This window comes from Anas acuta, chromosome 1 (genome assembly GCF_963932015.1).
Source record: "Anas acuta chromosome 1, bAnaAcu1.1, whole genome shotgun sequence".
NCBI classification, from domain to species: Eukaryota; Metazoa; Chordata; class Aves; order Anseriformes; family Anatidae; genus Anas; species Anas acuta.
Genome location: NC_088979.1, coordinates 159,370,059 through 159,396,043, shown reverse-complemented (window position 1 = coordinate 159,396,043; position 25,985 = coordinate 159,370,059). Strand labels below are relative to the sequence as shown.

At 39.4% G+C, this 25,985-nt stretch overlaps 1 long non-coding RNA gene across 5 annotated transcripts; it reads right to left on the bottom strand.

Moving 5' to 3' along the window:
* Window positions 1-4,564: 4,564 nt before the first annotated feature.
* LOC137849259 (uncharacterized) lies at window positions 4,565-25,013 on the bottom strand. 5 transcript variants are annotated; one of them, XR_011091834.1, is made up of 5 exons: window positions 24,841-25,013; window positions 14,817-14,971; window positions 12,441-12,513; window positions 8,518-8,759; window positions 4,565-7,739 (listed from the first exon to the last, which is right to left on the bottom strand). It is a non-coding gene; the product is annotated as an uncharacterized lncRNA (long non-coding RNA). The 5 variants fall into 5 exon arrangements; XR_011091843.1 differs by having other exon boundaries at window positions 14,817-14,882; XR_011091840.1 differs by lacking the exon at window positions 4,565-7,739 and having other exon boundaries at window positions 7,859-8,759.
* Window positions 25,014-25,985: the final 972 nt, after the last annotated feature.

Sequence of the window (25,985 nt, the reverse complement as noted above, 5' to 3'; positions counted from 1 at the left end):
ATAAGCTATCTAAACAGCACACATACACTCAAGGTGTCTCTTCCTCCAAACATAAGCACTTATTTTACTCTCACAGTTAAAATAGGAGCTTTCCAGGGAGGAGAGACAAGACTAAATAGCAGCATACTTTTTTTTTTTTTTTTTAACCCCCGTATCATCACTTCTGAGTGTTCAGTTGTACTTCTGAGTTCTGATTTTAAACCACAGACTGCATGCTTGCACACATGCACATCCATTTGTCTTAATAAACATGAGGAGAGGTGTGACTATTTTCAGGGGCCTGAGGGCACCCCCAACCCTGCCTGTTCCAGCTCAGACCCCTAGACCTCCTCCACCGGCTCATAACCCAGGACACCATGTCACCTCCAGAGCTGCAAGGCTCTGCCCCAGCAAGGCCGCAGCAGGTCTGGGCTCTGTCTCCCCGCAGCCCTGCCATGCCCAGCTACGCCTGTGAGCCTGAATCCCAGCCTGGTCTTAGCCAAGCCCTAATGCCAGGGAAGTGTCTGGTGCTCCAGGGGGCTGCAGCTGCCCTGGTGCCCTGCACTATGGGGTGGCATAGGCTCTGGCTGCCAGGCCCTGCCCTGACAAACCCATGGGGCTGGACCTGCCAGCCTGCAGGGCCCTGACAGTTACACCCAGGAGTTTGGCATTTTCTGGAAACTTTTCACAGAGAAAATAGCAGGAATGGTTGGATATCTAAGCATTTCACCCAGGTCCCCTGCATGCCTGCAGCCACACTGAAATGATCAAAGCCTGATTTTCAGACTTTCAGGCTAAATGCAAAGTTTTTGTACTTGTATTTGTGGAGTAATACTCTTCTTTTTGTAGTGCACTTATGACAAAAAGAAATTCCACCCCCTCCAAATTTTCTGGTACCTCATATTTGCCCTGTTGTCAGGCTGACGATGCTGCCTTCGGTCAAGGCTGTGCCAGTGTGATTCTCCTGAAATGTCAGCTTCTCCCCTCTTCACACCAATATCGCATGACACCTCCTGTGTTCAACTAGATTCTGAATGCTGATTTCCTCGAGTGTAAATAATAATCCCAGAGGAATCACTTGATAAGCAATGTATTGTGAAACTGCTATTCTATTAAAAACCTCTGTTCCCACAGCTGTCAGTAAATGAGTTTTCTGTCATTTTTTACAGGAGTCACCTATTACAAAGCACCTGCAGGTCTACAGGAAGCATTTGAAGCATGCCCCATTGACCAATGGCAGCAAAAAGATTGTCTCTGCAAATCAACTAAATGTCAACCACTCTACTAGCATACAGTTTCGGAAGAGGCACAAACCCAATTTTTCACCCTACCAAAGCAACAAGATTTCTGTTCTCCTCAGCTCAGAGCAGCCAGCTTCCACCTAAGTGCTGGGAGCCATGTGAGCACATCAGGTTCTCAGGGCTCCATTAGCTAAGCATCAACCCACCCCTTTTGCATGCCAGTGGCATTGATTTCACTTCATCACAGAACCTTCTTGTGATGGACTTCAGCTTCAGCCCATGCTGGCATGGTTGACATGCAGAGGAAGGCATGTGCCAGCTTTCATGTGGGCTGGTTGCTGTGCTAGCTTTTCCATTTAGATGTACCTCTAGACTCTGCTGTGAGATCCAGTGCTGGAAACAAATGGCAGAGATCACAGGTCTCCTGTGCCTTAGTTCCTGCTTCCAACAAGATGATATGAAGTGACTCAGTATCTTCCAAGCAAAAACAGGACATTGCTAAAAACTTACAATCCCATAGGATACACCAGAAAACCTCAGCACCTTGAAAGCTCTTTTAAAGAGCTGGGGACAGCTGTGCACTGCTGTGTTATCTGCTTCCATCGGGTATGGGAGCAGTTGTGGGCATGGATTGTTGTGAAGTTAGTTAAGATAACGAAATGAGAGAGAATCATGAAAAAGACTAAAGGAAAAAGACTACAGAAATTACTTCAAATATTTCAGTCATGAGCTTGTATATATGTATTGTGCCCCAGCCTCCTTTTACTTATTAGTAATAACTACTCAGCAACTCCTAACTTTGGGAATAGGGAATAGTTTGATTACGTGCATGTAAAATCTCCAGCATTCTGTGCATGCTATATAAATAATACATAGTTTTACTAATGAATGACATGCTGATACGATTCACAATTCCACAATTGTCATTTTCATGCTAGCCAAACAGGCAGATAGAAACCACATCGGTACTAAATGAAAAACACCATAAAAAGAAAAGAAAAAAAAATGAACAAAGAACAGAAGAAACAAAAGCATCCTCTTTCCTAACTTATCTGAATTTCTTACCCACCAGCAATGAGAACTTCTGTTTTAGGTTCAAAGTTAGAATGTGAAATGAGTGGAACCAAGACCTAAACATGAAGAACTGAAAAATTAAGGGGTCCCCAAGAGTTGTTTCATCAAGATACAGGACAGAAATACTAGAATAAAATGGAATAGTTAAATTGGAAGGGACCTGCAAAGATCATCTAGAAGCCAGACCACTTCAGGGATAACTAAAAGTTAAAGTATATTATTAAGGACATTATCCAGATGCCTCTTGAACACTGACAGGCATGGAGCATCAGCCATTTCACTTCACAGCCTGTTCCAATGTTTAACCACATTTCTTTTCTTTGGAAAAGAAATTCAGGGTAAAGATTTTTTTCACAGTAAAGAACTTTTTTCCTAATATGTCGTCTGAACCTCCCCTGGTGCAGCTTTTTGCCATTCCTGCATGTTCTGTCTTTGGTTATTGGGGAGAAGAGACTGACACCTCACTTTCCATTTTTGCTCTGCAGGAAGCTGTAGAGAGCAATGAGGTTGCCTCTTAGCCTCCTTTTCTCCAAACAAGACAAACCAAGTGTCTTCAGCCTATCCTCATAGAACATGCCATGCAGCCCTTTTATCAGATTTGTTGCCCTCCTCTGGATGCTTTCAAGTATTTTAATATTCTTCTTATATTGTGGAGTCCAGAACTGCACAAAATATTCAAGGTGAGGATGCACCAATGCTAAATATAGAGGGAGAATCATCTCTTTTGATTGGCCTGGCTATTCTGTGTTTAATGCACCCCAAAATTTGTCCTCTTGGCTGTCAGGGCATACTGCTGGCTCATATTGAGCTTGCTGTTGACCAGCACCCCCCAGATCCCTTTCTTTAGAACTGCTCTCCAGGCACCCAGCTCCTAGTCTGTACCCATGTCCAGCATTATTCCATCACAGGTACAGCACCCTGCATTTACCTTTGTTGAACTTCTTGCTCTTGTCTCATTGTCCAATGTTCCAAGATATCTAGACCCTGCTGCAAGTCCTCTTGTCCTTCCAGAAAGTCAACAGCACCTCCAAGTTTAGTATCATCAGTGAACTTGCTAAGGGTGCATTCAACTCCTGCATCCAGACCATTGAAAAAAATGTTGAACAGAACTGGCCTTACAATTGAGCCCAAGGGAACACTGCTAGTGACTGGCTGCCAATGTACAAGCCAAGGTAAAACCATTAGCTCAGTGATATTTATACAGTCAGTTTGGGCTGTCTTCCAGATGAGGTATGTTTAATAGTAGAAACAAAGATTATTACTGCAGGTTAATTGCATAACTACAAGTGTATGCAGTTGTTTAAATAACACTGCCGTGAACACAGATCTGCTTGCCACTGTCACTATGTTTTAATACGCTTTCTTGCAGCGTGAATTATGATTAATGAATTTCTAGGTGAATGAATTACAATATTGTGATTAAATGTAATACATTAAACTGTCTCTGTATTAGAAAGGAATTAGGCTGACTCTTTAATCTTTGCTTGTATAAGGGCTTCTAAAACATGTTTAAGCAAATGCACATGTGATAGTTTTGGAAAAGTGGAATGGGGTGCTTTCAAATAAAACTTATTATTAAAATATAAGTAACTGAGAAGAAACTATACCATCCTTTTTGAGCTCATGATCTCTGACTTTTGGTATGGATACACTCTGACTTTGGGAACTTAATTAAGAATTTTTCTTCGTTGGCTATTTTTTGAATCATATTTTGGTGTATCAAAACAAAGCCATTTTATAACATGACTTTGATGCATCATGTTTCTCCACTTGAGTACCATGTATCTCCACTGCTGTTGCATACCTAACATTTTGTATAGGTTTATTTTTCCTTAAGAGAGCAGGGAGTTTATGATCATCTCTAGCAGGCTGAGAAAATATCTTGTGTTAAGGAGTATATCATTAAGTCTGGCAACAAACCTAACTTAACTCAGTCACAATTAAAAATGGAAGTATTGACTATAAATAATGCATAAATAATTATGTTCTTTTAAATACTTAATGTTTTATAAAGAAAAGAGAGTTTAATTTTCTCTGAAGCCTTGAAGGTGTTTTGTACCATTGTTTTATTGCAAAGATTATCATTCACTTTTTTTTTTTTTTTTTTTTTTTTGATTAGAAGTATATAGAAGAAAAATACACATCCTGATTTTGTAATGCTTTTTCTTTCTGTCAGATCATAAGAACATGAATGGCATTTTGCCTTTGGCTTTTTGTTTTGCTTGTGTTTTATTTTGGTGCACATAAGCCACATAAAACCAAAAGCCCAAATAACTATTCCAGCCCAAGGATACAGACTGAAGACTAACAAAGGAATTATTCTGCTTTCAAAAGATTTATATTTCAAAGAACGATGTGCTATGTTGCAAGTACAGCTGATGGAGTACATTCTCCTTAAATATTGCATTCTAGTCTTAAGAGTCAAAAAGGTGCAACCCTTCTACAAGATATTGATGAAAAACTGCACTAAATTGTTTGTGCCACCTTCAATTCCCTGAACGGTGGCCCTTTAATATTTTTTCTAATAGGAATCATAGATCCAGGCTGCAGCATACTAATGAGTATAAGCCTACCAATTACATTTCGCTCTCCATTTCAGATTAAATGACTGTCTGTCTAGGCACTCATGCAGCCCACCCCCTCCTCACACCACGGTGTCCTGGTTTTCAAAAATAGAAATAATAACAATAATAATGTACTGTATCTTTCCAGTTAGCTACAACTCTATATGCTTTGTTAGGCTAATGATAAAGAAAATGCCTGAATCTCAATGTTATGCTAGCTGCTTCATGAGGATAATCAACTTGCCATGCATCCCTGATGCTTTGCACAGCAGAACAGAAAGATAGAGAAAGCTTTAAGGAGACAGAAACAGTGAAGTGTGTATACAAAAGAAAAATAACCCACAGATGAAACAACAGAATAAAGTTGACAGGTAAAAACAGTAGAACTGCTTGGATTTTTCCACTTTATTCTCCTGGGGGCTCCTCCCCCAAAGTGCTTTTTCCATTTTCCATTTGGAGAAGGTCCCTTCCATCTTCCTGTCACTGCTTTGCTCCACAGTCCTGGTCCAGAAGAGAGCTGTGATAGCTGCTGTCTGTCCTCCATACAACCTGGCTGTCAGAAGAGCTGTGGTTTGGGGTGATCAGCTTCCAGCAGCACATGGGAAGGCTGCTCTGTCTCACCACTTGCCCATCAAGTACATCCAACCATGCAAAAACATTGTGCTTCCTGTGAACTCACACCCTGTAAATCTGCAAAAGCAAGGAGGCTGAAACAGACCCACACCTCCCATGATTTGTCCCTTCCACTTCTGAGGGTCTGGGCCCCACCTTGGACGTCGACACTGTACTTGGTATTTTATTAGTTGTGCCAAAACCATAACTAAACCAACTTGTGACTTTTAAAATGGTAACATAAGCTTTAGTGTCAATAGAAAAATGCCCCTCCTGCCCCACCCATGTCCTTGCCACTTGGGTTCACAACAGGTGGGAAAGCAGAGATAGAGAGTAAGCAAGCAAATATAGGCCATTTTTATGAGAGCCAGAGTCTGGGTTTACGCAGACTAGCTGTAGGAAAGGTTAGACATAGACTTGTAAGAGATGATTATAGTATACCAGAACTTGAAATCCATGTGTATCCAGGAATAGTATAGGGCAGGAATAGGTTAGGGCAGGACTGCAAACAGGTTGCATAAGATCAGAGACAGGCCAAGGCCTCTCCACATTTCTTCAACACAAACTACTATCTTCACATACCATGAAGACCAGGACTGGTCTGCGGGAAATGGAGGGAACACTTCCAAGGGATATTTCTCACAGATTTTCCCCATAGGTATTAGCTTAGTTCATTCCCTCCCTAATGGGAGGACGTTTTGTGCCAGGGGTGTGTGTGTGAGAGCATTTAGTCCTATGGACCTGCAACAGCCTGCCTGGCTCTGAAACTTCAGAGTATGCAGAACAGTTTCAGGGGCTCTGGTGAACCCATCTTCAGAGGTCACTGTTGCCCTCTGGAGTCTCCCAATCCCTATCTTACATGTGGTAGCAGAAAACTTATTTTAGATTCACAGCTTCACCACTGGCCTGTGGGGAGTTGAGGTCTGTGGTGTCATTTTCTTGATGTGTGTTTTTTGTTGGAGAGCCCGTGCAGCTAGTGACTGGAAGAGCACCCTGAGAAGAGAATTATTCCTATTGCTTGGAGACACTCCTACCTATTGCTGTGGATAACAGAAGGAAAGGAACCATTCTGTAAACTTGTCTTTGCCTCTGAGTACGTTGGCCTGGCATTGTCCATGTCTCAGCTGCCAATCCCTGTTCATGGTCATTTACTGAATTTCTCCCAGGCAGAACATGCATTTCCCTTCCTTCCTTCTTCCTCACCACAGGTGAGCTCCTGCCCTGTGCCAAACTCTTTTGGTCTGCTTTCAAGTCAAGAAGAAAACCAATTATCTGCAGCCTGGTAGATCATGCATGAAGAGAGGAAAATGGGATACCAACAATGGATTGGCATCTGACTGAAGAGTAGATGCGCAGCCCTCAAATTGGCTAAGCTTATTGAGGAAGGATGGCTGACCTATACTGTAGAATATAGTTAGTATCCATCCCTGTATTGCTAAATGGTGAGGGGGAGAGGTAATAAACTTGCTTCCTAAACCATGCATCTCTCACTTTGTCCTGAGTCTCAGAAATATTGAAGGACTGGAGGGGAAGAAGGATGGGCCTGTTTCTCTTCTCCGTTCCAAGGCTGACAGTATGTTCCCAAACTCCTCGATGTCTGTTGAACAGATGTGCTGGCTGGGCAAAAGAGGGCAGGTACCTGGTTTCATCCCCATCTAACTCTCATGTGGCTAGCCCATTTGGAGGGCTCCTGGGCTTTCTTTTATTATAGATTTGGGTTGAAACTCTGATTATCTTCTCTGCACAGACTACAGAATGACAGCAGAGTTCACCTGACTGACACATGGGAAGTCCCATGATAACGCTATTGAAATTGCTGCCAAAATTCCACATCTGGGAGCCGTAGGTAAGTTTTAGAGAAGTCACTGCTAGGTTACAAGCCACTAAATGACTCCCACTAGTTTTGAATCAAGCATATATACTGTAAGTGAACAAAGTGAGTTAACCTACACTGGGGCTGTTAATTTTGCCTGCTAGGCACAACTGAAAAACAAATAAACAAACAATCATAAAAATTACAGGTACTTTATCTGTCCCTTCAGAGTTCAACCACATAAACTGCTGAACTGGAACTACAGGGACAGAAAGACCTCACAGTGGAGAAGGGGAAGACTGGGTGATTTGCATTGGGAGTTTCCTAGAGCAGATAGATGACTGCCCTAGGATAACTCTGCTCCATTTGGGAAGATTATCTTGGTCAGTTCTCCATCCACTTTCTTCATCTTTCCCTCCCTCTGGGTTGCTAAATGGAAAGGCAGGATCAGGAGGCCTTTAAAAGAATGAGCAAAAGAAAAAGAAGGGTATTGTTTTTGAAACTGATCAGTGGCAGACAGGTCCATGCTTAACAGCCCTAATTTGGACATTATCAGATGATCTTGCTTAAAAAAAAAAAAAAAAAAAAAGAGTCCTCAGGGGTGGCTCTGCTTTTGTTGTAAGTGCAAAGAAACATCGTGGCCAATCGCATTTTGTCTTTGACTTCAGTGGGACTAGTATTTCACCCATTGAGCATTGAGTATGTTTAATTGATATTTCCCATGCTCAGATACTTTTTACATTTCATTCCCCTCAAATCTACTACGTCAACTTCCAGTCAGGAATACAGCTCTACCTGCAGCCTTCAACTTGGTTAATTCTGCTGCAGAAACAATCTTACTCTGAGGTAAAGTCTTACTCAACTGCATCAGTAACCTATCTGGAAGAAGAGACATTTGCCAAGGAAGTGGCAATCAGAGGGCCTGACATATACAGAAAGGTGAGAAACCAAAATATGACTAGGCAGGCTGAGCACCAAGTAAGAGTAGGAGGATACATGACCATACAGAAGTATCAGAAACACCTGAATGTTAAGGATGGAAAGGAGTTGATTAAAGTGGTATCAGAGATAAAAGCAGGAGCAATAGCAGGATCATCTTTTCAGAGATGATACATTCACAGCTAAATATAAAACCGAGCTTTGATAATGAAACTTGCCACATACAAGAACAGTTTTTCACAGTAAGTTATTACGCCCCGTCTGCTGAGACCTTAAACCTAGACTCAGAAAGTACCTTATAAGGCAGGGACAAAGCTGCCACAGCCTCCAGAATGGAAAAGATGGCCCAATATATCTTTTTCTTCCATAATTTCTATAATTCTATGAGCCTTCATATTTTGAAAATAAAATTCATTTCTGTTCATCGAATGCTGCCACTGCCTGTTGTCTTGCAGAAGTAGAAACCTCTCCCCAAAAAGTTTCAGCTGCCCTTTATTGCAGTCTTTCGTCACTGTCACATCATCGTCTTCAGGCTATCTGCACCAGAAAAAAAGTGTTTAGGCACTAAGATTAATAACAGGTTTATTGGAAGGGGTGAAAATGCAATAGGATGCATGATTTTTAGCCTCTAGCTGTTAATGCAGAATCTTACACACTTTAGCACTCTTTGCCCATGGAAAACAGGAATGCTGTTTCTGCAGATATTGGAAACATGGCATGTTCACAACATTCTGCTTTCAGAAGACAAGTAATTTTGACCAGTTGCTTTTAATAAACTAAGAAAATATGACTGTGAGTACAGCAGTGCTTTCAGAAAGGACATTTTTTCCAGCTTACCCACCATATATTTTTTTAGCATTCCTGAAATGCAGTGTGTCATTTTTGAAATGAATTAAAGTTGATATGGGGTAGAAGAGTAAAATAAGCAGTGGGAATGGAAATGAATTCTTGATTAAAGAAAGAATGCTCAAAGTAGATATAACAACAACAACAAAAAGACTGTGGAAGAAAACTGCTCTGTCAGTGACTTATTTTCCCTTGGTATATGTTATGAACTATACTCTCAGAAAGAAACCAGAATCCCAGCAGGAGTCAGTGGGGCTAGAAAGGTGACACAAATGAGAGATGGACAAACAACTGTAAATAAATTTCCTGATTATTATCATCTCCCCTCTCCCCACTTCTTAATTTCTTTTCCTGGTGACAACAAATCTTAATTCCACCTTTTTTCTCATTCTTGTGTATCACATGCAAGGTAGTTAGCCCAAATTTCATGGAGTGAAATGTGTTCCATTGGGAAATAATTGCTCAGTTGGGGGTGAGGAAGGGGAATGTTTTATTACACATCTTGGAAAAGGAGATGTGTTCAGATCATTAAGCCATACTTTTCTCTCTGGATAAAATCAGATCAGAGGGCACTGGAGACATGACAGCAATGGGAGAAAAAGATAGATGAACATACACACTGATAAGATGGATGGACAGATATGACAGATGCTGATAACAGGGTTTTAATATATGGGATAGAAGAGATTGTAAAAACTACAATCTTCCTTTGGCCAGATGTGGAAACTGTTTTCTGAAATGTTACATTTAGCGTTAAGAATTCTGTAAAAGCATTAAAGTGATCTGATGTATATGATTTATAATAACTATAAAGAAGCTACCAGGCTGTAAATGGAAAAATGGAAAGGCTCTGAGGAGCAGAAAATCATGGGACAACAGAAATAATTTGAAAAATAGTATCCACAAGTAATATAGACACTTTCTCACAGGTATCTCCAGAGAAGAAACTTCTTACTGAAATAAACAGCAATTTTGTATCTAGTCCCTGTAACTGATTACATCATCTGCTATATTTAGAATACCTCCAGTGTAACCATGGAAACTGCTTTTGCTAAAACTCACATTATTCCATTCAACATTAGTTGACACTATGGAAATACTCTAGAAAGCTCACAAAACAATTAATGTATCACTATTATTATATGCCTGTATGTATAGCTATGTGGTTTTGTCTTTTCTTGAAGTATGCATTGTGCGTACCTGGAGATGTCAGATTTCTGACAAAGACTACAAAAAAACAGATACATAGCAATGGAGTGAGCATACAAGACTACAGGAGAATTCAGAGTACATCCTCTGTACTTTCTTTCAGCCCAGCTGCCCAACGCTTATGCTGGCTTATGCTGTCACTGTGCATCCACATGTCTGTGTGCCTTTTTTTTCCCACGTAATTTTTGAACCTAATTTCAACCAAATTTGATGAAGACAAGAGAATGGAGTTTTTTTTTAAATCTTTTCACAAGCTTTGCAAAGGTAAAGTTATGCAGAAAAAAGTTTTACCAATGATCCCAGTGAAAAACAAGCAGGACAATCCATATTAGACGCAGCAGAGTCTTAAAAAAAAAAAAAAAAATCAAGAAAAAAAAAAAAAGAAAAAAAAAAAAAGAAAAAAAATACCTAATGTAGAAAGGAATTCAGAATACTTCCAAGCAGGATTCCCAGAATCAGCCTTCCAAACTGGAGGAAAGGAACCACAAACATTTCAATATAAAATTGCTTTAAATTTATGCAAGCAATTTTCTGAGATTAAAAGGTAAAGCTAGTACTAGGAAACAAAGGCTTATGTTACACAGCAAGTACAGACAACCAGTTTTCACAGTACAGGAATGTTACTATAGGTTCCAAGGTACATCTATGCTCTGCAGCATATTCAGAACTGAGCTATAAAATGGGAAAGAGGTGACTACATGTGCATACCAAAGTTGATTGTGAATAATTGCAGAAGGATCTTCTGGTATTATATGACTGAGTGATAAAATGGCAAATGAAGTTCAGTGGTAATAAACATGAAACAGGGAATGCATGAGGACAATAACATAAACTATACAGGTACAGGGATGAGATAACTTACCAACTATTACTCTGAAAGAAATACTGTATTTGTAGTCACCTCAGCACAATGATGAGTAAAAAAGGCAAATCAGATATTTAGAGGTATTGGAAAAGTTATCAGAGCAAAACAGAAAATAACCTATGCCATTTATAAATTCAGGGTGCACACATTTTTATGACTCTCTGTGATTTTAGTCACCTCAGAATTGATGTGAGAGAACTGGCTAACATGAGGAAGAAGAAGAAAACAGAGCCAGGCTATGGCATCCTTTCAAGAACAGAAGAATATATTAGAATTCCTCACCCTGGAAGAGAGTCGGCTGAGGGGTGGTAAGATTAAAGCCTACAGAAACTTGAATAGTATGGAGAAGATGAAGGGGGAGTGACCTCCTTCACACTGGGGAGAGGATGAAACAGGAAGAAGGGAAATGACCTTGACCCCAAATTCCACTTCATGTGAGAGTCCTGCCAGTGGTGTGTCTTTTACATCTGTCCCAAGTCCCATATCTTGTCTCTGAGTGGTGCTAGCTGAGAGCATATGTTGTATATGAGGTCTTAGCACCACTGCATAAAGAGACTGCAGAAAAACAGAGGAATCATTACAGAAGTGGGAAAGAGACATTTCTAGTAACTATTTAAATGAGCAAACACTCACCAAAGATATTGATTTTATTCCATTAGAGCTTTATGGGTAGCATGCTGTCACTAGCAATAACCTGATTCTGCAGGAGCATGATGGCAAGACCAGCTGGATCCTTCAACTGAGTGGCACAACACTTGCTTTGAAAAGACTACAGTTTCAAACCTTTTCTCAAGAACAGCTGCCACAATTTGCCCTTAACTTACAATTAATGAGTTGTGGCATGGGATCAGATCTGTAGAACAAAAAGGATGGTCCTGATAGTTTGAATCTTCAGTAAAAGGCCTGAAGGAGTGACGGTGCTTCTGCCTAGTTCTAGGCCAGTGCCATGGGCTGAAGGCAGCAGAACTCCTGCTGGCCTCCCACTGCTTCCTGGGCTGTCCTGGCACCCCTCTTCCTGTCAACAGGTTGTAAAAAACGGTTGTTGAAATGTTCTAAACAAAAAATAACCAAGCAGAAAAATCTACACAAAATATTGCTCTGCTGCAAATGATGGCCCACTGCTTGCCAGCTGCTGGGTGGGTTTTGTCTACATGGCTTCTGAGGAAAAGTAGTCAAATGGACTTTGAGTGCAGTGGCAGAGCAAAAGAGAGCAGAAACAAAATGTCCCCAAAGTCACTGGAACGAAGTACCTAAAAGTCAATCCTTCCAATATCAAGTGATAGGGTTCCCACACATACCATGGATAAGGGAATGAGTCCTTCCTTCAAAGACAGCTCTGCAAACCCTTCATGGTGCAGATCACCAGTTACACTGCACAAAAGAATCGAATCATTATCGAATGCATAAAATCTGTAAATATTTCATGTTGATAAAATATTTTCACTCACGTGTAGTAGACTGATTTTCAAATGAGACAACTCTGCCAACTTTAATGTTTTTAACAAACTTTTTCTTAGGCACCAATCCTGATTCAGTCTTTAGAGTATCAAAGATGTTAGCTTGAAAAGCATAACCTTCCAAAATATTTTGCAAACATTTAATGGTATGTCCACTTGTACTACTGGAATTCTTTCACAGAAAAATCAGATTGTTACCAACATCCAGAAACTAATTAGGAAGGAAAAGTATATTTCAAACTGCAAATTGTCTTTTCTATACTCTCAGAGCATTACAAATTGAATGACAACTTGATTTTCAACCCCCATCCCCTTCTGCAATGTTAAAAATGTGAGTGGAAAAATAATATCTCACCAAGCTGAAACCTTGTTTTACAAATACAAGTTTTAGCCCAAGGCAATAGTTTCAAACAGTCAAGTGGGAAATCCTGAAAATAGGGGCTGGAATGTCCTGTTAGAGTGGAGAGGCACCCTGAACTAATGCGTTGTCTACATGATGTGTTGTAGCATTCCTGCTAATGGGGTGGAGATGATTTTGGATTGATGTTATTTTTGTATGCAAAGTCATTAGACACCTCCAAGTCATTTCCATCTCACTTTAATCCTTCAGTGTAACATAGACAGTTTCATAGTCCCACGTAATATGAACCAGCTGAGTGGATTCCAATTTATCAGGAAACTATAAATTGCAAAATACCAAACTGAAACTGCAGCATCAAACCCAGTGATCACTGTCCCATACATTTCAGATTGTTATTTAAGGCCTCCAGGGAGATCAATGCTGTATAACCTATTTCTCAGGATTCCTGTCAGTTATATGAACTCTGCAACTGCTTTTACTAATATATTATGACTTGTTTATGATACTGGAGAATAAGTGATGGGATCAACATGGTCACGGAGAAACAGGAAATGATGTGGAAATTGTCTGGAAAGGATATCCTTTTTTTTTTTCCTGGCTATATATGCACATATCAAAGGATGGTGCTATTACTAATATATCCCTTAGGCCTTCATTTAGGCCCTTCAGACATTGTGTTTGAACCTAGATGTGTCCTCTTTGTCAGAAATGCAATATCGAGGATAATGATACAATTTTAATCTGCCCCTCAACAGTCACAGAATTCAGACTTAAGATTTAGCTTTAAAATTAATTTTTGAAGTTACAAAGAAAATTTGTCAGAGAAACTTTGTATCTGTGGATTTCTTCACAGATTATGTGGCTGTCAGGCAAGCAACACCCCATTTGAGAGCAGCCGATAAAAGAGCTCATTTCAACCTCCGCTGTGTTCGTGCTTGCTCCCTGCTGGTGCAGGGAATGGCTTCCAGCAAAGAGGAGGCTGAATCCCTCCAGCAGGGATTTCCTCTCCAGCTGCTGCAAACAAGATGGATCCACGAGGCTCTTTGTGGGAAGTAACACAACAAGTTCCTGCTGAGCAGGAAATTTCCTAGTTACACCTCCATTACATTCCCACTTCCTCAACCAGCACTCACCAGTGAATAAGCCAAGTCTCACCAGCAAGGCACTGGAAAAATCAAACAGAAAGGCAAGGTGGATACCCTCCCATCTTTCTGTAGGAGGTGCTTCTGATAAGGAGGCTTGGAAAGTAGTTATGGCTAAAAAGATCAGGGCACTCAACTGACAAAATTTCATATCTTTTTTTTTTTGGTCCTTCTCCAAGCCAAGCCCTCTCGCTCTGCATCCCACTACTACATCATATGTGTTCACATCCTTATGCACAACCCCCTGTGCGCCAGCACCTGAGGAGCACATCTTTCACTCTGCCAGCAAAAGACATCACATCCCCTGGGAGACTGCTGCATGCAAACTGTTTTCAGTGTTATATCACAGATTTCCCAAAAGGCTCATGCTATCAGTACAATAACTCCCATTTTACAGAGGGCATAACAACAGCTGAGAGCTTATACATTTTTCTTAGAAATTGGTAGTATGAATAATAGATTTAACTCAGGAATATGTTTAAGTACATATTTAAGTACATTTGCATTGTTCTCTAGGACTACATTCTTAAAGACTTATTATAAAGCTCTCTTTAAATCCTGTTGATTAAGGTCCATGCCTATATGGCTTTCTGAGTAAGAGAACTTCACCAAATTGGAGTCTCATGTATACTATGGATGGCTTAAAAAATAAAATGCTGTTCACTGTAAGCACCCAAGAGACTACAGGAATATATCAAGGGCTTTCATACTTACTGTCAGGCATGAGCAGATTCATTTTGGGTCTGCCTTCTGAGCAGAGAAAGTATCAGTGAGTTGGAACTGTAGCACACAAAATAAGAGAAATCAACACGATGGTCTCATCTGATAATTACAGTGCAACGTGCTTTCTGTTGCCTTCCTCCCCAACCCTGACAAAAAAAAAAAAAAAAAAAAAAAAAAAAGGTTACTTGTTTTCTTCAAAGCACTGAAGTAAAACCATTTGTCTAATAACAGAAGGTTTCATTTCTGATTACTTGCAATGCCTTAGTGTATCCTACATCATTCTTACATGGCAGTGAGTTTTGCAATCAATATGATCCTAACTGTGATTCTGTGACAAGGTACTTTAAAAGACAGTGCTCTACTGTCATTTCCCATGTAACTCTTCTTCCTCCTCCTTCTTCCCTCCCTGTACAGTGCAAGATGTAGCCTGAATGAGATACTTGCAATGACATCACCTTAATTTCATACACACAGACATACAGATCTCTCACAGCAAAATATTGTACAGTGTATTGAAATAAAAGCCATAATGAGAAGAGTTAAATTGTAGGATGTGTTGCAGTTGTTAAATAGAAACTATTAAAGCCTTTCTCTTTTCTGTCACAAGACATGGTACATATCTTCATAGTATCACAATTCAAGGAACTATTGAATTAGACTAGGTAGATTCAAGTTCTCATTCTTAATCTTGTTATCTGTGTCATGCTTTTATAATGCTACAGTAAAGAACAGTGTTGTTTTCATGTAATGAAAGTATTGTTTTCACGTAAAAGAGAGTCTAGTTATTTGAACCCTTGCCCAGCTTTCCTGTTATACATTGTTCACAGCACTTCATCATAGACATATGAATGCCCAAATGTGCATATACACACTGCCTAACTCAACCTGTCAACAGGAGTGCCTTAACTACCAATAAAATATGACCTTTTGAGGGTGAATTCTTGCAACTATTTAATGGTATGAAGTCGTGCACATTAATTTTAAGAAGTTGGAGGCTTGTCTGTAGAAGGAGATATAATAGTAAACCAGTCACAGAGATTTGGCAAAGCCATCAGAATTAATAGTCAGAGGCTTGAACACAAAGCTATCTATATTGAGCAAACATGGTGCGATGCTCAGCTTTACGGCTAAGTTAAGCCAGGGCATTTCCAGCAGCAACATCTCTGCTGCCATTTGGATTTAGCACTGATTCAGCCTTGACCTACCAAACTCCCATCACCATTTTCTGCAGCATGGACATACTGCTTCTATACACTTATGCAGCACAAGCTGACAGTGCTCAGCTTGCCTGAGGCAACTCTGGCTGGGCTAGCTCGAGCACAAGAAACAATCTAGATGAACTATATGTTGTTCCTCTCCTGCCTTGCTAAGAAGCATGCAGTATTGATATAGGCTTCCCACCTAAGCAATGATTTACTTTCTCCTTGCTTAGCATATCAATTCAGACAGGATCAAAGTACTAGCTGACATGGCTGAAAACTAATCAGCTTATAATTTGCACAGGCTACCACGCTACTATTGTACATCATTAATAAATATGACAAAAATCAGACAACTCTGCTTGCTGGTCATTCATATTGCATAGGAAATTGACTGAGAATGTCATTAAAAAATCTGTATTCACTCAGAATCAGAAGCACATTTTCCCATTTTTTTCTTTTCAGAAGTTGTCCAAATCTTTGAAAATATAGCTGATTTTATAACAGTTGTGCTGATTTTGTAAGGTTTCAGCTATCCCTAAGTGGCTATCCCTAAGTTGTTTTTTTTTTTGTTTGTTTTGTTTTGGTTTTCTTTCCCCTTATATTAAATGTATTGACAGGCTTTCTTCTTTCTTGTTTTCAATTCTAGAAAAGTTCCACAAGTCCTTTTTTTTGTATGATTTTAAGTCATTAAATATCAGGCTATATGCAGAGGAGATGGGATGAAGTGTGAAGCAGATGAAGAGTCATCAGATGAATTGCTTATTATAAAAGTTCTACTAAATTAGAACAACATTTTTGAGACACTGGAAATCACTCAAAACTCTTTGAAACAGCTCCACTTCTCTCTAACAATCAAAATATTTTGCAAAAGCCAGTCTAAAGAGTTTGTCTTCCTCCTCATACTGCAGGTATGATCGGGTTGGAAACATTTTAGCAGGGAATACAAGACCTTCCTAGCAATCCTGTGAGTTTTCTGGTGAAAACACGTTTAGTAAATGAAAGCCAGCAGAAAATTAGTGTGTCTTTCAACAAGGGGAACAAGCAATGCTCCTCAAAGTGCAGTGCAAAGGGTTCATCAGGATGTCTGTTTTCTTTGACTGCTGCATGGTCTTGCCTGCACGTTGCAGTCCCACCGTGGTGGTCAGGCCAGGCTTGGGGAGCATCTCTCCTGCTTTTTGCAAAACCTTTTGCTACTCTCACACTAGTCATGCTGCCATGGTCATCACCCTTTAGCTGGTGGCCAGGCCAGTGTCACTTTCTGCGGGACCGGAATGTTTCTGGTGTTCTCCTGGCACACTTGATGTGACAGAAGGCAGCATGGCCTAGCACGTTCAGCAGTTTCACTGCTTATGCAGGAATGCATCTCCTAGTCAAAGAGAAATTTGAGGCTTTTGATCACCATGTCTGGCTGATCTTTCTCATTCAATTAGTAAATATCAGCAAGGGGAGAATAATTCTGAGAAATGATGTTTTTTTTAAAGGCTAATGTCATACATAATGTTATTTTCAAATGTTTTGTCTCAGGAAGATCAATTAACGAAAATAATAGACTAAAATAATCTCTAAGTGCAAGTATTATTGAAAATACTGAATAATAATAATTTAAGGCCATGACCAATAATAATTAAGGATAATGCTTGTCTCAGGCACAATAATAGTAACACATAGCAACACCATTTTAGCTGGAGGAAAGTCAAAAAAAAAAAAAGTTTCATCTGCTTTGATATTTAGGATGCAGTCTTTGACTTTGTTAAGATAAAGTTGAAGAAATGAATTATTCATGTAAATGTTTCCATAGAAACAAGCCAGCAAGTAAAATAATGAAAGCAGCCACTTGTTTTTAAGGGGGAAATTACAAGTTTTAGCCCATTGGCTGTGAAAGTTTGACAGTTTGTACACTCTGAGGCAACTGCAATGTGTATACCTGCATCATATATACAATCCTGATTCACTCTCTATGATCATTTTTGGCTTTCAGAAGATGGCAGGAATGAGTGCCTCAGCAAACCTCATTCTGCATCAGATAATTCTCTGAGCACCACCCAGAATCTAACTGCAATGAGTGGTAACATATACATATATTTTTTAATAAACTATACAGCTCCATTCCCTTCTTTATTAAAAGAAAACTAAGGCCAAAAATCCAAGCACACCAAATCAGAAATAAATAAATAAATAAATAAATAAATAAATAAATCCAGTGCAAAAATAATGAAAGGATTTTCAAATAGCACGTTCTTGTGGATGCACACAGATATACAGCTTGGCATTTTCAAAGCAATTAAAACAATTAGGGTGAAACCAACAAATGGAATAGGCGATTTTTTTAAACTGCCTAGTGAAATTCAGAGCCATGTTCTTGAAGTGTCAAATCCCATTCAGTGCATGTGTAAATTCAACGTCAAAATGGCTGCCGTGCAAGATCTGACATGATGAAACTGGGTTTCTTGAAAAAAAGGCAGCGGACTAGAAAGGAGCATCCCAAGCTTGCAGCTTGAGGCACAGCAAAATGCCAAAGTATTGATCCCCAGGACAGGGGTCTCTGCACAAACACCCAGCTAGGGAGCACTGTGGGGTGAGGACTTTGTCTGCTTCTGTGTGCTAATTCCATGTGTGGGTGAAGCATTGCTGGGAGCTGGAGCATTAACTCCCCAGAAAAGTTGTGCTCAGAACACTCATTTGGGAATGTGAACTCCAATATTTCAGTGATGACAGGCCTAAATCAGAGCAACAGGAGGCTGCCTGATTGTTTTGGATGTTTCTGCTGGCTTTTGGAGGCCTCTCCAATCTCCTTTGCTCGGGGATCACAGAATCACAGAATTGTAGGGGTTGGAAGGGACCTCAAGAGATCATCGGGTCCAACCTCCCTGCCAAAGAAGATTGCCCAGCTTGGCGTCCATATGGACCTTGAAAATCTCCAGACAAGGAGACTCCACAACCTCCCTGGGCGGCCTGGTCCAGTGGTCTGTCACCCTCACCGTGAAGGAGTTCTTTCACACGTTGGTGAAAGGAATGTTGGTGGGGGATGAGCATGCTCACAACAGCTCCTTACGGTTATGGGAGCCTACACTCATATAAAAACATTTGCTCCTCTGTACTTAGTGTTTAAAATGCTATTTATCATTCAGCTTGAGAACAGCAGTACAACTGATAACCAGGGTGCCACAGAGAATGCTACCTGGTCAGTGTGGACAACCCATGGTGTGAGACTTGTTTTCCTTAAAGTTCTTGTAGTTTTAATCATACGTGTTTGGGCTTATTTTGCAGGTCTATTTCTATTCAGCTTTTTCTCATGCCATTAAAAATCAGCTCAGCAACAGTACTTGGCTCTGTAAATAAACCCGAGGCTAGGCCAGGAGCAATACCAGTTTAATGTCAACAAAGAAGCTGGTATATATTCTTTCATATTCTCTGCCCTTTTTCCCCCTCCTGCTTTTTTTTTTTTCTTTTTTTTTTCCCAAAAATATTTATTTTAAGCAACTGAACAAATGATTGGAGAAGACAGAGTACAATGTGATATCTTTGTAGCACATTGCTTAATATCCCAGGTGTAATCAATTGCAACAATCTGTAGCAGTGGAAAGTTTACATAAGTCAGCCTGATGTCAGGAAAAACTTAAATTCTTCTGCTTTCTAAAAAGCTTTTTTAAAAATGTGTATTTTTTTGGCCAGAAATTTAATGTGAATAGGTGTTTTCAGTACACCTAAACAGTATGCATATATACTCTGGCATCCTCTCCACCCCCCACCCCCCGCCCCTTTTGTTATCATTTAATGCTTGGCTTTACAAACTTTGAAACTACCTAATATTAGATCATTTCAAAGCTACATCTGTTGGTTTCAAGGTTAAGCTAGGTGTTGCAATACAGTACTGCTAAAAAGTTAACTATATAGAAATACCTTGACCAAGGTAAGGTCCACTTTATGAACAAATTATTGTCTTGGAATATTGAATGGAAACAAGAAACAGAGATAAGCTACCCTATGAGGATAGTTACAATAGCTTCAGTACAATAACACTAAAAGACTGTGTCTTTACATTATTTTTGAGTCTGCATTCATGTAACCAGCAGCTCATCGTAGCATTGATGCTGCCCAGTCAAAGCTCCACGAGATCTCTCCACTGCATCTCTGTTGATGCAAAAGATAAACAGGGCTGGGTGAAGTGGGGCCCTGGACACTTGTGCAAGATCCCCCATCAGCATCACATAGCTGGAAACTACTAGTGTGTTGAAGCATCTCAAATTGAACCCTCCAAAAACAGTGCTGAGAGATTATCAAAGACCCTTTCAGCTGACTCCACAGGCCAGTAAACAAAAGTATTTTAGTTGCATTTGCAGTGGTTATTTTCATTCCACCAAATTAAATAAGCTAATATTAGTCTAACTCCTGGCAATTTTCAACTTACCAATTTACCTTGTTTGTGTTGCATAAAACTGCCTCTTATTCCATCTAGACTATTTATTAGATCTGTTTGTGATGACAGAGATGCTTGAGAAGTAGGCAACTACGTAGGCATTTGTTTTTTCATGTCAATAGCCTGAACCCCAATCTCAGGCTAGGGCAGATTAGTGCTCATACCAGATAGCTCTACCAGGACCATGGGTTTCAAAAATTCTCCTTAGGAAACAGAAGTTTCATTAGAGGTTAGAAATATAAATTGGTGAAGTGACAGATTCTATGATATGATGGAAGCTCAATTATAAGTGGATAACATAATATAACAAGTGCAGATGAAATCCTATTAAGGTCTGAAAATCCAATATCTCATCTTCCTGACTTTTAATTGATCTTTACACATACTGTCATTGCAGTCAAATATTTGAAATGATTCCTGTACACATAAACAAATGTAAGCACATTAACTCTGTTAATAATTTTAACAAGTAATTTGTATTTCCCATTAGACTGTCTTACAATTTGCTTTACTATAATTAAAGATATCATCAGTGATAAGCTTTAATGTATTATTTAAAGTCTGCCTGTTTATAAGATTTGCTTTTATCATTAACTGCTGGTTGATAAGATTCACACATACCTTCATTAAGAAATTATATTTTACGTCTAAAACAAATGGGGTGTTCAGGTAGGGAAGGACTGCTTTTTTTTTTTTTTTTTTTTTTTTAAAAAAAAAGAACCTAAGTATGGATTTTTCTTCCTAAGGTTTATCTGTGGTTAGGCATGCAAGTTCATTGCACCAGTAAGTAATGGCTTTCAGTCTGCTTTACCAGAAAAGTAACAGAGTTGCTGAACAGCGTATCCTTCATTTGGCATAAAATTGCATGTCTCCATGATATCTACAGTACTGAGAGAAGAGAGAAGTTCTTCACATGAAGATAGTTATGGAAACTTACTGTGGAGCAAAGTCACAGGTCACTGTGCTTTTGGGTAGGATGAAAAGCCCTAAAAATGGAAATTCTTTTGTCTGGGTTTCTCAAAGCCCAGACAGCAGAGGCTTTCAAAGACCTAGCTAGAGAAACAAATGGATACCATGCAATGTGGAGCACTGCTTAAATCCTTTGCAAATACTGTGCTGTTTATACTCTTCCAAATCAGATACAAAACACCCCTTCTTTACTCTTCAATAACACAATGGGAATCAGCAGACTACCCGCCTCTGCCCCTGTTCTGTTTTACACAATTGTTATGTGCCTCTTAAAAGCAAAGTACTCTTTACAGACTTTTGAGATTATTTCTTTCACATTACTTGCCAAGAAGAGAAAGAGAATTAATATGTATGTTTCCAGCTTGAGGTCTGAACTATTTACTTGTGGTACAAATGTGACATTTGGGAGTCTTTCTTTTTGTATACACAACACCACCACATTGTAAACAAAAGCAACTTTTGACACCAGCTATGACTAATCCACTGCTTTAGTTCAGTAGGTAGAACATACGTTCAATTCATAACCAAACAGTTGAAATTACCCTGTGAGGCTGGAAAATTGATGAGCAGTTTAACAACTTTTTTTTTTTTTTTTAATAAAAAAAGGTTATGCGAATTCTAGGCAGCAGTAACATCCCAGTGAATAAACTGGCAGAGTAGGTGGAGGTGAAAGAAATCTTCCTTAGTTTATTTTTCACTTGTGGTTTTGTTTCAAGTTTTGTTGTTGTTGCTGGTTTTTGTTGTTGTTTGGTTGTTTTTTGTCCTCAATTTTATTTTAAGGGATGAAACACTTATTTTCCAGCCTCAGCACCTGCTGCTTTATTGTTCTTATTTTTATGTAGAGAGGAGATGATTTGGACCTTAATTAAAATTGGGATCATTTCTTACCATGGAAGTTTATTAAACATTTTACTAGCAAGAACTAGCATGCAGTAAAAGTTTTTTTCTATTATCTTGATGACACTTTCAAGATTCTTCTATCATGAAAAGAAGACCACAAAGATATAACTGGCAAGTAATAGATGGATGCTCTTCCATTCTGTGGTACTCAGAACAGCAAAACTGTTTGTATCTTCCTCTCCCAAGATCTGTTACCCTTCCTCTGTAACTTACATTTTCCAAACTGTCAAGAGGAGAACAGATTCAAGTATAACATTAACAGAGAACTGTTTAACTATTTATGCTGCTATAATTTTGTATTGATTTTATGTAAACTTTTAACCAAACACAGATTGCACTGCTTAAAGAAGACTTTTGGGAGTTCCTAATAAATTGCCTTTCCGATCTTTAATGGAGCATTAGTAATTATCGGATACAATGTGATTTAAAGTCATTTAGAAGCCACAGAACAGTAGTTTGATACAGTACATTTCTGTCTCCCCAGCAAATTGTGTCATATGCAGTTTATATCTGACAAAATACTAAAAAAAGTACTGACAATAATTTATCTTGATTGTAAAATTCTGTGTTATCATCAGGACACTGTATGTTCTATAATGTATTCACTGTTAACAATAGTGATTTAAGCATTTCTACAGGAAAAATAATTAGCATAAATATGGGAAGATGCACAACAGAAGCAGGAACTTGTACCTATTTTCAATAATATCTAAGCCAAGGGAAAGAAACCAAGTGCAGAGCAAGTAAGAAGGCAAATACATGAAAACACTTTACTGCTTGCAGTAGTCAAAATTAAAATTGGCTGCCCATTGAAAGATCCAAAGAAAGAGAGATTATTATTCTAGAGTTAAGACAGAAATTCTGGTGATGACCAAATCTTTAAAAACTTTCAATCTGTTGTGCATTAACAGCCGAGGGGACCCAATGGATGTGCATCACTCAGAGTATAGACGAGAGTATATGCACCACAGGAAAAACAGAAGCTGCTATGACATTGCAGCTGGACACAAATGCTCTGGAGGGGATACATGAATGGCCTGACAAGTCCTCTGTGCCTTACCCATTTTGTTTCCAGTCCTGATAACACCTCAGATACTTGCTTTAGATACAAAAGTCTCCAGTAATTTTTCCACAGTCCCCCTGATAGTTCTCTGGCATGGCTGGTTCACAGAGGCTGACTGTACAGTGAATCGATGACCCACTGGGGAAAAAACTCACTTTGTTGTTACTGCCTTTTTTTTTTTTTTTGTCGCTGACAATCCCCATATCTTCCATAGCCTGTGCCTAAGGCACTGTCTTTTTATTAGGTACCCCATAGCCGTGAGCAATGGCCCCATCACCTCAGAGTTGCACAGAGGCCAAACATAACGCTGGTACCCAGCATGATAAGGGTGCAACAGCTTTCAGTCCATCCCACCATCACTATACACAGCCAACAGCTCACAACATACACAGCCAACTCGTAATGCTCACTGTTCCCCTTCATTGTTGCTCTCCTCTTTGTTGCTCATCCCCATGTGCCCTGAATCCCCTGTCCATGTCCTTCTCAGCTGCTAATCCCCCATGGCTCAGCCTCCCATGCCTGTCTTTTGTGCATCCATCTCGCATCTATTTGTATTTCTATGTGCAATGTCTGAATCACATCTTCAGTTTCTTTTCACTGCTAGCCACTTCCACTTTTTCTATCTGACTGTTACTGCCACTCAATTCTCTTTCATATTTCCACTCTATCCACAGCAAGCACTGCCCAGGCCTGCAATAAATTTAAGCTAACCCATTTCTTTTTCCTTCCATCAATCTATCCTGATGCCTTTTATCAGTTTCTTCCCTAGGGAATTACTTGCCCTTTACTTGGCCCCTATAACACTGTTGGAGTAACTGTATTCCTAGCAAGTCTCCCCATCTATCTTCAGCATTTATGGTACTCAGGTCATTACAGAACATAGGCACCACTACCTTTCCCCAGATCACCAGTTACCGTTGGAGCCTCTTCCATACCATTCAACCCATTAATCACATATTTTATCAGTAGTCTCATTCCTTTCTCTCTACCTCTACTTCATACATACATTTCCATACCTTTACTAATCTATAAACAAATGAACACACAAGAAGTCCACACAGATTAAAAGAAGCTTGGAAAACTTGAATTTGTAGATATTTTCTGCCAAGCAGAGCTGAACAAGCTGTCGTAAAGAGCAATGCCCTCCTATTTCTTTGCAGATCGTCAGATTCCCATCTGTGGTGTAAGGCCCCAAAAAATTGGTCCGTTAATTTGAGCAGTCAGTAAATGGGGTCTGCTGCTTTATTTCTCCATTTGGTGGAGCAGAAAAGAGCAACATGATTAAGCAAACATTTTCAAGAATTAGGAGATATCTTCATTTTTTAACATTCATTTTGTGGTACATAATAAGTCTCAGAGGTCACGGGCTTGACTCTATAAAGTAGAAATCCTACAAATATTCCATACAGCCCTCGCTAGTGGGAAGAAGCAAAAACATTCACAGAAAACAAGCAGCTAGCCTACCTCATCTATTACCTCAGTCAGCTTATTCCCATGTGTGCAAGAACCTTCTTAGGTAGATCTAAAACTAGACAGTGATTGATTATGGAAAGAACTGTTATATAACTTAGACATTATCTTGGTTTCCACAACCCTAATCACAAAGTTCCAAATGCATTCAAGTGACAAACCAATTTAAAAACAATTTGACTCCCAAGACAATCACAACAGGGAAAGACTTTAAACTGAGCAGGTATTACAATGCAATTAGCACAATTAACCCTTTGTCACAGCAGCAAATCAAGAGTTTCCACCTCTTAGTGTTTCTTTAAAAAGTCTGTGATTGGAAAATTGACTTCCAGCAGGGAGGAGTTAACACTATGGCAATCTCTTCCTTACAGATTTTTAACAGTCACCAGGTGGCAAAATCTATTTATACACCATATGTTTGTAATAGGATCTCAGTTTGTAAGATACAACATTAAATTTCTTGAATGAATATACTGAACAGAATAGCATGACAACTGGAGCTGAAATAACATGATGAAACATATTAAAATTGGTGTTAATATAATAATCATCTGTGTTTTGTTCCATATGGCAATTTATGTTAACAGCTAAGTTAAACCCCATCTGTTTCTTCAAAAATCGAATGCAATAAAAGAAGAAAGGTCATGATCATGAACTTCTGCCTCCAAGTCGCATTGTGTGTATTTAATAATGAACATATAGCACACTGGATTTCTATGTGATGTGCACCAAGTCAAAAGACAAGCTTTTCCTCGTGCAAAAACTAGCATTTTGTATGCTCTGTATCCTGACTTACTGAAGAGTCTTGAGGAGGGGACAGCTGGCAGCAGAATGGTCAATGGCAACATAAAGAACTGATCTAATTTTTTCCTGCTCCAAAGATCCTGTCAGTACAGGGTACACCTGATTCTGCAGCAATGACAAGACAAATGGTGTATTCCACACATCTAACAGGTGTGCTATGCTACCCTTCTGCTTGTACTGAAATGCGCTGACAGTACAGCAATGGGGAACATTTGTCTTTATCTTTATAACAACTGACAAGATGCATGATTACCACTGTAAGGGTATCGGGGAAAAAAAAAAAAAAAGAGTTCTGTCTATGAGCCTAGTTATTAGTTACACACTGAAATGCTGAC